Source organism: Macaca fascicularis, chromosome 14 (genome assembly GCF_037993035.2).
Source record: "Macaca fascicularis isolate 582-1 chromosome 14, T2T-MFA8v1.1".
In the NCBI taxonomy this organism is placed as follows: Eukaryota; Metazoa; Chordata; class Mammalia; order Primates; family Cercopithecidae; genus Macaca; species Macaca fascicularis.
In genome coordinates this window covers 37,009,863-37,022,734 of record NC_088388.1, presented here as the reverse complement: position 1 = coordinate 37,022,734, position 12,872 = coordinate 37,009,863, and positions in this window count along the sequence as shown.

The following is a 12,872-nucleotide window of genomic DNA, read 5'->3' as shown; positions in this document are numbered from 1 at the left end:
AATATTACTTCCTTCTTTTTAGAAGTTTATGTGAAATGGTTTCTGCTTTTGTTTGATCACTGAGATTTTGGACAGTTAATTTTTAACTAACCTTTCTCAAAGTGGCGTACACTTTGGGGTCTTCTCTCTCATGTAAACAAAAAGGATAAAAATGGTACCCAGGTTACGTAGCCTTAAGTCTCAATTTTGCTGCTTTCAAATAAGACCATGGAACTTCCAAGAAGTCAGGTGATTTTCTAATGACAAACTTTATGGTTTTTTTGGTTTCTAATGTGTTAAAATATACCTAAGCTACTGCAGGACATTTGAAAAGTTCTAAGTGAGATGGTCTTGATTTTGTTAAAGGAGTTGTTAACATGGTAAGGTGAGTTGAATTTCATCCCAGGTCATCAGTCACCAGGTAGATAACACAGATTTACCTTATGTCAAAACCAACCTTCTATTTCCCTAACATTTCCACTATATTCACAGGATATTTTGGCATTGTATGGACAGCTTACATGAAGTCTCCTTGGAAATGAAAGCTCACTGTAAAATTAGAGAAAACAGCCGTGTTTTATTCTTGATCCTAGGATCAAACTCAGAAAGTAACCTTAAGGCAATCTCAACCCTTCAGGAGCTCAGTTGCTCTCCAAGGGAAAATCATTTCAGCTGTGTAGGTTGCTTTAGAGAAAAAAGGGTGTTAATAGAAGAATTGCCTTTCTTACTTCAATGCTGTGGACAGTGAGTGGCCAATTTACTCAGACCTGAGGGCTGTGAGCATAGACAGGTGGCTTTCAATGCCCAGCCCAGCTCAAAGTCATGAGAGTAGATCAGAAACTAGATGGGGGTGTTTGGTGTCACTGTCTAAATTGTATAGATATTATTGCCAGACATTTAGGCACACAGTAGGAGAGGGAAAATTTTCTATTCTTCTGCAAGCCTGAGTCAGTCTCTCTTTCCTCTTCCCCTTTTATTCAACTGCCTCCCTGTTAAACAAACTCTGTCAGATCAGCCTACAAATATTTCCAAACCATTGTCCTTTTCTGAACCTCTTAAATAATGTTCGATATTGACTTGAAACTCCACTTGCCATAAATACATAAACGGTTACTTTGTATGGTGATCGAAGTCAAGTTATTTTCTCTATTTAGAATGTTCTTCCTCATTTCCACTTGTCTAAACTTTGCTGTAATAGATTTCCCAAGAACTGCTACCTCTCCCCATAAGAGAATTTTACCTCCATACTCCAGTGATGGCAAACTTGACCTGTAAATTGCTTTGACTGATGAAATGTGAAGGAAAGTTACTTAAGTCACTTCTGAGCAGCAGCTTTATGAAGTATTACATGGTTCTGTCATTATTCTTTTTCCTCTGCCATCAGACATGTGTGTTCCACATAGGTCCTATTCTGTCAAGTTAGTTGCAGAATAAAAGAGATGTGCAGCTGAACCACAATGGACATGCAATACAGGAGGGAAAAAGAAATTGTTGTTGAGATTTGGGGATTGTTTGTTACCATAGCACATGATAGTATACGTTGACTAATGCACTTGTTTATACTTCAAAGCCCAATTTGATGTCATTTCTTCTACAAAATCTTTTATTTCTGTAATATGATATCCCTGGATTTGGATCCTAAATTTGCCACTTTGTGAGTAATGAGACATTGGAAAATTTATTCAGTCTTTCTAAGGTTTAGTTCCTTTACCTGTAAAATGAGGAGAACACTAATACCTGAAGGAGTGTCACAAGATTTAACATAATTCATGTAAAGTTCTTAGCACTTAGTAGTTAACTAGTATTACTTATCTTCGTAAGTTTTCCATTTGTTATTTATAGCATCTGGCATACTGCCTTGCATTTAGGAAATGTTTAATAATTGTTGAATAAATCAATGAATAAAAAATGCTCATTGATATCCATCGTATTTTACTTTACTCTTCAGAGTTGAGGGTGAAGGTCACCATTGATTATCTAGAAGCTCCACTCTGGAATTTACCATGGACCATACAGTTTTAGAAGAGGAGAGCATAGCTTTCATTAGCAAGTTATCTTGATTTCTTGAGAGCAAGAGGAGAAATCAGAGAAGGATTTTCTAGTCTCCTGTGTGGCAGAAAATACTTAACAATTTCTTCAAGGCTGAATAAAGGCATAAACTTGTATACTTTTGCTCAGGTGTCTTCTGTCCCCCTTTTCCAGGAAACTCTGTATGAATTAGCTAAATAATGATTGTAGATAATATTCCTATTATTATCAAAGAGAAAGGATGATTGTAAAATAATAAAATGTGTAAGATTGGATTTTATTAGTCCCTAAATCCTTTTATAAAATGTTCTCATTTCATATAAGGAACATTCATGCTGCTTTTTTATACTTACCCTTTAGGGTAATTTCCTTTTTCCACTCAGAATTCATCCTGTTTTTTAAAATGACTCCCCAAAGTCTTCCTTTGCTAATAGTTGCTCACCCATCTGTGCATACGCATGCCATCCTGTAATTCTGGTTTCTAAGCACAGAAAAATTTTATCTCCAATGAAACCAACTGGAGGACATAAAATATAAATCAACTTTTTAGGGCTTATCTCCCAAGCACCATCACTATGGATGATGTATCAGATGAAAAAACGTGTGAAAGAGATTTATAATTAAGAATTTAGTCACCTACCTCTAGATCAGTATTGTTTTCCTCCAATTAGATACTAGGTTTTTAGTAGACTGTCTTTGTATGCTTTAGAGAACTGAGTCAGAAAGCTGGAAATGACTCCATCAACTATTTGTTGATTTACTGATTATTATTTTGCTCAAGTGATGAGTCTTGGCCCTGCAATAATACTATCAAGTTGTATATGCAAAGCCAAGGGCTAAATTTTATGGTGTAAAACATGAGTGCAGTAGAAATTAATTAAATGGTCTGAATAACTATGCTAATGCCAGATATCAGGGATAATCTTCATGTTTAAGGTATTAGAAGTAAGAAGAAATCAACATCAGCTTCTTTATAACTTGATAAGGAAGCATAGCTATAAATATAAGCCAGAAGGAGTACAGAAGAGTGAGAGATTACCTTGAACAATAATAGATGGTTTTGCCTAGGAGTTCTGTTTGAGCTGGTTCTGGAAGGAGTGGTCATTATACAGCAAAAGAATGATGTGGAAAAATAAAAGTCCTGATATCAGAAAGCATGGGAGACAAAAAAGTAGTATGTATTTAGAAAACTAGATCAGTTAGACCTGTTGAGTATGAGAGAGCTGGGTTGGGAGATAACCAGAAAAATAATTCTGTATATGGACTACAAAGTATTTTATAATTTTCAAGGTGGCAATTTTGATTGACTGGAAGATATGAATAGACGAAGAGAACTGGATGTTCCAGAAAGAAGGTAAGGAAGAATGGAGAGAGTAATCAGGCTATAAGCTATAGGCTGAAGGTAAAAAATAAGCATAGCATTGATATTTGGGTGTGATTGAGTCACCTGAGACCAAACTTCAAACTCATTGTCCTAGTCTAGCTTCCGTGATAAATGCATGAAGATTTGAAAGCTTCTTGAGGGTAGGCCCAATAATTTATTCCATTAATTTCTAGGCTCACACTCAATGAATGCCCAGCAAAATAAAAGATTTATCAATCTTTTAATTTTTTTCTGCTTTATTCATCCAATGCTGCCTATCAAAACTCTTGCCAGTTGTGCCACCTCATGCTTTGATTCACATAAGTATTAGATATTCGTGAATATCTGATATTCACATGGTGTCAGCTTTGGGCCAGGTTCTGTTCTAAGTGCTGTGTATGTGTTTCTTCATTGCAACCCTCTAAGGAAGCTGGTGCCATATATGAGATTCCTCCTAACAACCGCCTGAGGGTGGTAGTAGAGATAAAAGTCTGAGTCACATCAAGCAACTTTCCTAAGTGGAGGAAGTGAGATTGAACCTGGGCAATCTTGGTCCAAAGTCTGAGCATTTAACCACCATGCTCTAGTCTCTAAAGATAGCATATATGTTTGCTGATGGGACCAACAGTGCAAGCATTTGTGTACAGTTTACTTTCTGATAATTTTCCTATTTCTATGATTCTTGGCAATTTGCTGTACCATTTCCAAAGAAACAAGAAAAAGGAAGCTCTGCATTGGAGTGAGTCTGGACTCCACAATACTAGTTGTGTAGCCTTTGATAAGATACTTAACTTCTTTACAACTTTCCCATGACTCTTCATTTGTAAATGGAAATGGAAATTTACATGTTGCAGAGTTGGTATGAAGATTGTGACTAATCCAGGTAAAATTTTCTGGCATATAGTGAGTTCTCAATAAACATTAGCCATCAGAATTAGTTTTTCTTGTTAGTGTGTTGGCCACCTGCTTCTCTTGCATCCCTAGGCTTGGATACTTTTGAGAACAGATTAGGTACTAAATAAAGGCTGGCTGACTAGTTGACTGATATTTTTTTGCCTTGCCTGGGGGAAGACATCCCAGAACAATATGTTACTATTAGTCATTTTTCTCTAATTTGTACACAGTCTCTTTAATAACCATTTGCACTTACATAGCACTTTCTATTAACTGGAGTTGGTTTTACTAACATTAATGAGACTTGCAAAACCCCTGTGTTATGGCAGGATTGTTATTAACCTGAGAAACTTTTCCACCAAGGTTTGTCACAGGTTAAAAAAAAGCAAATAATTTAACAGAAAAACCAAGACTACAATATTCATATTCCACACACAGTGACTGGTTGTCTTCATTTAGAAGGTGTACTGTTTGGAAGTTCCAGTGCTTTTTCCTTCTCATGACTGTTTCCAACTAAAGTCCACTGCTGACATCAAAGGTCACTGATGTGCAAATTATTTCTGTGTTCATTATTTTACCTCATTCACAGAGCAGGATGATGCTTTGCACCAGTTTCTACTTAAAATGCTCCACATCCAGTAGGTAACAGAAGACATGCATTTAGGCCTCGAAAAGTACAATTTAACATAAATTCTGTTGGAAAAAGCAAGTCACACTAGTGACATGAACCAATGGCCTACTATATTATGACACAAAGAAACCACTGATATTTGTTAACATAGTAGCTAGCTCTATTACATTTTACAACCTAAACACACATAATTTTTGTTCTAAAGAGTAAAGGAATCTATTTATACAATGTGAGCAATTTTTTTAAAACTCAAGCAACAGATAATGAGACAGCTACTAATCCCATGTGGCAAATCCTACTCAAAGAGTACTTTTTCTCCTCTTGCAGCCAATCTGTTATTTGTTATTGTATTTTTTATTTAGTATTCTTTTTAAAAATTGGGTAGAGACCTCCTAGCCTTTTAATCTGCAAGGCAGAAAAATGCTGCACTACTTGTTACTCCTCGCGATCACCATATGTAGAACAGATTATCCAAAGCTGTTTCCCTAATTCTTCTCATTAATTTTTTCTCTCACTGTCTTACAACATAGGTGGTCTCCCTGGAGTTTTCTCACCAGCTAGATATGTACATTGTTGCTAGTTATTTTACATCTTTGAGCTTCATTTTGCTTTTATCTGTAATGGGGGAGATAAGTTAGAGGTGCTTGCTATTTTTTAAAGTTTTTTTTCTAGCTCTAAATTATATATATTTTGTCACAATGCATTACATTGTTAACAATTCAGTTTTGCTCAATGAACACTGTTTGAGCTGAAGTCAATCAAGAAGTATAGTGCATTTCTGTGGGCAAAGAAATGGTGTAGGTTATTCCATTAGTTTCCTATTGCTGCTGTAACAAGTTACCACAAACTTGGAGGCTTAAATAACACCAATTTATTGTCTTACAGTCACGTAGGTTAGAAATTCTTTATAGGTTTCACTGGAATAAAGTCAAGGCATTTGCAGGGCTATGCTGGTTCTGGAGGCTCTAGGGGAGAATCCATCTCCTAGTCTTTTCCATCTTCTGGAAGCTGCCTCATTCCTTGGCTCATGTCCCCTTTCTTCTATCCTCAAAGCCAACAACATTGTATCTCTGTTTGTGACTCTTTTTCTCCTCACATTTTCCTGACTGATTCTTTTCTTCTACCTCCCTCTTTCACATGTAAGGACCCTTGTGATTATACGAGGCCATCCAGATAATCCAGGATAATCTTCTTAAGGTTGACTGATAAGCAACCTTAATTACATTTGCAACCTTAATTCCACTTTTCATGTAATCTAACATATTTACTAGTTCCACGAATAAGGCTGTAGATATTTTGAGGGGATGATATTATTCTGCTTATGACAGTTATATATGCATTTATCTGTTGTTGTTGTTTTTTTTTAAACCAAACATCTGTTATATGCCAGGCACCCTGTTAGGTACTGAGAATGGACTAGAAGGAAAAAAATGGAAATATTCTCTGACATGTTGAAATTTATAAAGAAGTGATATGACATGGGTTCTTGTCACAGATGAGCATTAAATTGCAACCATAATAAGGAAGGAGTAATATTATGATACACTGTATGATATGGTTTAGAAGTGTGTCCTCTCCAAACCTCATGTTGAAATGTGACCCCCAATGTTAAGGTGGGCCTAGTGCTACGTGTTTGGGACATGGGGGCGGATCCCTCTTGAATGGCTTGGTGCTGTCCTCTCGGCAATGAATGAGTTCTCACTCCATGAGTTCATGTGACAGCTAATTGTTAAAATGAATCTGGGACCGCCCTCTTTTTCTTTTGTCATATTACACACCTGCTCCCCTTTCACTTTCTGCCATGAGGAAAATTTTCCTGAGGTTCTGACCAGAAGCCAAGCTGATGGTAGTGCTATGCTTGTATAGCCTGCAGAACCATGTGCCAAATAAACCTTTTCTTTCTAAATTACTCAGCCTCAGGCATTTCTTTATAACAACACAAAATGAATTAATACACTATAAAAAGATTTTTTGACTTAGTAAAAGTGGCCAGGAAATGCTTCTCTCAGGAAGTGGTGACCACTTAGTTGGCATCTAAAGGAGCATTTGGAATTTACCAGATGCAGAAGGGAGGAGAGTCCCGTGAAGAAAGAAGAGCATATGCAGAGGTCTTGAAGTAGGAGTGAGCATGGCCATTGAGAGAGACTGCAACGATGCCTCTGTGGCTGGAGCTCCAGCAGGAGGGTGCCATGATGTCTTATGAAATGAAACTATGGAGGTGAGAGGGGCCAAATCATGCTCTGTACCTGTGTTGGCCATGCCCAGAAAACACTATTTGTGCTAATGGCATTTGTGACCTGATCAAATCAGATTTTCAGAAGTTAATTTTGAGGATAGAAGACCCAGTCCCTACCTTCAAGCAGCTCTCAGTAGTTTAATAGAAGTCATAAATATACACATGAGAAGTTAAATAACAAAAATTAAATAGAAAAGACAGACCATAAGATGGTACAGATAAAAGTTCTGATTTTAAGGGATGAGAATCAGTAATCTAAGAAGTTTTTCTGGAAAAAAATAGACTTGTTATAACCATACATATACTTTGATATTGATACTTTATTAAGGACACTAACTACATTAGTTATATTTTGCTAGGTAGCAAATTACTATACATTTAGTGGCTTAAACAATGTTCATTTATTATTCCACAGATTTCTAGGTCAGAAGTTCAGTGTACTGTGTGTTCTCTGTTCAGGGTCTCAAAGGCTAAAATCAAAGTGTTAGAGGAGCTGCTTTCCTTTCTGAAGCTCTCAGGGAAGAATCTGCTGCCAAGTTTATTCAGGTTGTTGGCAGAATTCAGTTCACTGTGGTTATAGGTCTGAGGTCCCCTTTTCCTTGACATGTGGCCTTCTTCATCTTCAAGCTAGTGAGAGCAAATTATTCTAATTCTCTGAATCTCTCTAACTTCTCTCTTCTGTTCTTAGGTGCTTACGGGGTTATTTCAGGTCTACCCAGATAATCCAGGATAAATCCTATTTTAAGCTCAAGCGATTAACCTTCATCACAGCTGCAATGTTGCTTTTGCCAAGTAAGTGATAACGTATTCCAAGTACTGATATTAAGGCATGGAATATGCTTGGGAGGGTGGGAGTAGGGGTCATAATACTCCCTGCCATACCCACAGAACTAGACAGAATGGGAAATTCCAAAGGATCTACCTTTGAATTTCTTACATTATGACTGGGGAGATACGTTTAAGTACAATAATAACTATGTTGTTGTTGTTGTTGCATGTGTGTGTTTGATATCATGATCATAAATGCCCATTAGACCTAAGAATATATACATGTTTTAAACAAAACAGGGAGGACTTTGGTCAGCTGTGGAGCACACGACCAACATAAAGCCTTTCAAATTCAGTTTTTTTAAAACAAAGTCTGTGCTGGCCAAACAAAATATACTTGTGGGTAAAATATGACCCATTGGCTGCCAGATGTGAGCCTTGAGATAGGTTCTTTAAAAACTGGTGAAAAAATAAGGTAGAAAAATGACAGAATTTGAGGCACATGGTGCTAAAACTCTTCATTTCTTTTGTCATTACCAGCATTTGCTAAAATTAATTGTTCCCTCCTCCTTGAAACATGTTCTCTGGAACACCACTCCCTTGGTTATGTTCCTACTTCAGTCTCCTTTGCCCCTCCTCTTCCCAATTCTGCATGCCGAGGTGCCCCAGGACCTAGTCCTTGGAATTCCTTCCTGAACCACGTTAATTCTTGTTGATCTCATTCAGTCCCTTGGCTATAAATGCCGTGTCTAGAGTGATAACTCTCCAGTTTATGTTTTCAGCCCTGATTTCTCCCCTGAACTCTTGTCATTTCTATCCAGCTGCCATTTGGACATCTCTACATCCATTTCTAATAGCCAGCTCCATCCTACTGTGTCCAAACTGAACTTTTCTTTTTTCTTCCCAAACGTGCTGCTCTTTCAATCTTCTCCATCTCAGTAAATGGTTGCTCCATTCTTTCAGCTGCTCAGACCCAAAACCTTGTGTCACTCCTGATATTTTTCTTTCTTTCACACCCTACATCTCACCTATTAACAAGTCACATGGGCTAGATCTTCCAGGATCTGGTCATCTCTTACTACTCACAATGCCATCACCCTGGCATAATGCAAAACCATGTCTTCCCCTGAATGGACCCCTTGTCTACACTCTTACCCTGCTACTGTCTATTATCCACACACCAGCCAGAGTGATTTCATTTTAAATGTGAAACCCAAGTCACATCATATCACTCCTTTCTTTATATACTCCAGCAGCTTCCCATCTTACCCAGAATAACTTTTAATGTCCTTCCCTTGGCATACCATCTGGCTCTGCTTGAATCCTTGACCTCATTTCCAATGTTTTCTACTTTTTCATATTACTTTAATCACATCAACTACCTTGCTCTTCCTTGAACAGACAAAGTGCACTCCATCATCCTTTTCTCTTCTTTTCTTACACTGTTGCTTCATTTGGTTGTCTACTTAAATGTTAAATAATAGTGAGATCTTACTTTGTTTAATTTTTAAATAGCATTTACCCTGCATGGCAAATGACATGTTATGTATTTATACGTTTATTGGTCGAGTGACTGTCCTTCCTCACTAAAATGTAAGTAAAATATGTGACATCAAGAACTTTGTTTTGTTGACTGAAGCACTCAGTACCTAGAACAGGGATAGAAATGTATTTATCAAAGGGATTAATAAAATCCGCCCCCCCCCCCCCCACAAAAAATGAAATTTTTCTGGCAGGGCTTTCATTTTGAAGTAGTGAGTCCTACACTAAGTTTTGAATGAAGAGATGAGCTCGGATTGATAGAGGAGAAAAATGAAGCATTTCTGGAAGGGGAGCTAATTCCAATAAAGACACAAGCTAGAAGTGAGCGAGACACAGACCCTATAAATAACTATTAGTAATTTCTAGTGTTTATTGAGTAATATGTGCCAGGTACTGCTTCACTTTTTAAGTCATTTAATTCTTATAATAATGCTTGTGGATAGCTGGTATTACAGTTTTACTACTAAATGTTGGTTTAATCCCACTGGCTGCATGTTTAATATAAAGAGACAGCCTTCACTTTGACAAGCAGCAATGATATGATAAAGATTACAGGTCTTTCGAGAATACACCAGACTATTCAATCAGAAATTGACCATGATATGGCACCTATATAAAATCCTAATTATGAATAAAGAACTATGCATAATGGCATTTATTGCAACATTATATATGAATATAAAACAGTGGCAAGTTATTCCTCTTTCACATAAAAGTAAATCCAAGGATGGGAAAGACACACCCCGCCCCGAGTTGCCCACACAGAAATACACACATTTTATTCTAAGGAGAGTTTCTGTCTGCTCAAGAATTTAGACAAGTAATTGGTTGAGTTCCCAGAGTTCTGCACCTTAAACCAGAACTCGCTATTTTAATCTAAGAGGAGAAAGAAAAGAAAGAAAAGGAAAAGAAAAGAAAACCTCAAGGGTACAGGCTTTACAATCATGTAGACCTGTGCTCAAATTCTGGCTCTGTCATTTACAAAAAAAGACAAACTAAGGGGATTTCCCTCATATAATTCTCAGTTTCTTCACCTGTAAAATGGACTTGACAACCAGATTATATCAGAGGGGATTTTGATGAGATAATTGCTCTTTTCCTGTGAAATTAGGTCCGTTCCCCTGTTTCCTGCATCTTAGGCAATGACTGGGACTACCATCCATCCAATTTTATATTCTAGAACCTATGCCACATCCTTAGCACTTCTCTCACCTTCTCTGTCTTTCCCATGCCTAGATTCTGCCAATGCTGCCACCTACATATCTATCAAAGCCACCTACGTCTTTCCATCTTTTCTCCTTGGGTCTCCTCTACCCTTGTTAGGACAGATTCTCAACTCTTATTTAGATTATTGTAATAGCCTTCAAAGGTGGATTCATTCCTGTGCTTTGTCCTTCTTTCTCTTCATTTCCATATTGCAGTTGAAACAACATTCTTATGATGAAAATATGATCAAGTTCCCTTCTTCTAAACTCACAACTTTATATCGTTCACTGTTTTCTCTTTGATCACAGATATATACACAAATCTATACCTTGTCCCACCTTACCTAACTCTCTTGTCTCATCATGGATTCTCTCCCCACCCCTTTCTTTTTGCTTTCCAACTCACTTTCTTTGAATTCTTCAAACACACCATACTCCCTACTGCTTCAGAGCTTTTGTGTTCCCTTTGATCGAATGCTTTTGCCTCCGCCCACCCCATTTTCATGTAGGGACCTGCATGATTCAGCCTTTATGTCACAGCCTATGTCAGTTTATTTTAATGTGTTTTCTCAGTATCTTGTTACCCCTTTAGAGCTCTGCTATCAATTCGTAATTACAGCATTCTCCACTTACCTGCGGTTTCACTTTCTGCAGTCTCAGTTATCCACGGCCAACCACAGTTTGAAAATATTAAATGAAAAAAATCCCAGAAATAAACAATTCATAAGCTTCCCATTTGCCCGCTGTTTGGCATAGCATGATGAAATCTCACACTATCCCACTTCACCCTGCTCAGGATGTGAACCCTCTTTTTGTCCAGTGTATCCATGCTATATATGCCCCCTGCACTTGAGTCTCTTCATAAGTGTCTGGGTTATCAGATCAACTGGTTGTGATATTGCAGAGCTTGTGTTCAAGTTACTTTTATTTTACTTAATAATGCTCTAGCCATAATAATTTCATTTAGTTACTGTTGTTCATCTCTTACTGTGCCTAATTTATAAATTAAACTTTAACATAGATATGTATATATCTATGGAAAAAAATAGGAAATAGGAAAAAAATAGTATTAGTATATGGTTTGCTACTATCTATTATTTCAGGTCTCCACTGGGGTTTTTAGAACTTAACCTCCTTGGATAAGAGGGAATAACTGTGTACATTATTACCGTGGTCATATGATTAATTCCTCTAGGGGACTCTGTGTTGTGTGAAAGTAGAAGCTGTTTGTCTTTGCTGACTCTATCTCCAGTGCTTAGCACCACACCTTCTACATTGTGGATGTTTCATTAACATTTGCAGAATGAATAATCAAATAAGACTTTACAGAACATCTCCACATAGTAGGCTCTCAATCATAGTAGCTATTACCACTATTATCTTTTAGCTGCTTGAGTCATAAAATCACCTGTTTATTCCCTGAAGAATACCAGTTTGAGTACACTTTTGTCTTAATGGCTCCAACATTTTGCAAGAGCAGACCACAAATGTGCCCCCAATAACTGAAAAACCTTCCTGTAGGTACGACTCTTTAACTCAACATTTAAGTCTGCATTTAAATATGAAATAATGAATACCAAATAAAATGATTTCTAGTATTTTTTTAAAAGGAAGTTTCTGGTAACTAGCCAATGGATCTCTTCTTTTTTAAAGGCCATTCCCAGTTTATAAAAAATAAAGCTATCATTAGCATAAAGGATGCTGCCTGTTTCATTTGGTAACTGAGCAAGCAGCCCATTCTTCTAACAACTGAATCATATTCATGAAGCATCAATAAAAACAGGAGGTTATGACCCAAATCTTTCTTTTATTAAATATAATTGGAATTTCATCTGTTAAAAGATCATGTCTACCTACTCTGATTTTAGACTCTGTCTTTCCAAATTTATTTCTGGCTACTTCTTTTTTTTTTTTTTTAACTGCATTCCATTCACACAGAACTGCTTGCTATTCACTATCTACATCCCAAAAGTTTCCCATTCTGTGCTTTTATTAATGCCGTCTCTGTTGCCTAGTATGCATGTCCTTCCAGCAATACTTCAAGGCCCACTCAAGGGAATCTCCTCATTGACCTCCCATTTGGAAAGAAATCTCTATCTCTTGGGTCTTCCTGCAATTCTTTTTCTTTTTTAAATTTTCTGCAATGGCATTGGTAATTTTACCTTTTGTAACTTTATAATGTATTTGTTATGTAGATTTGTTATATCTTCTGCTAGATTTTGAGAT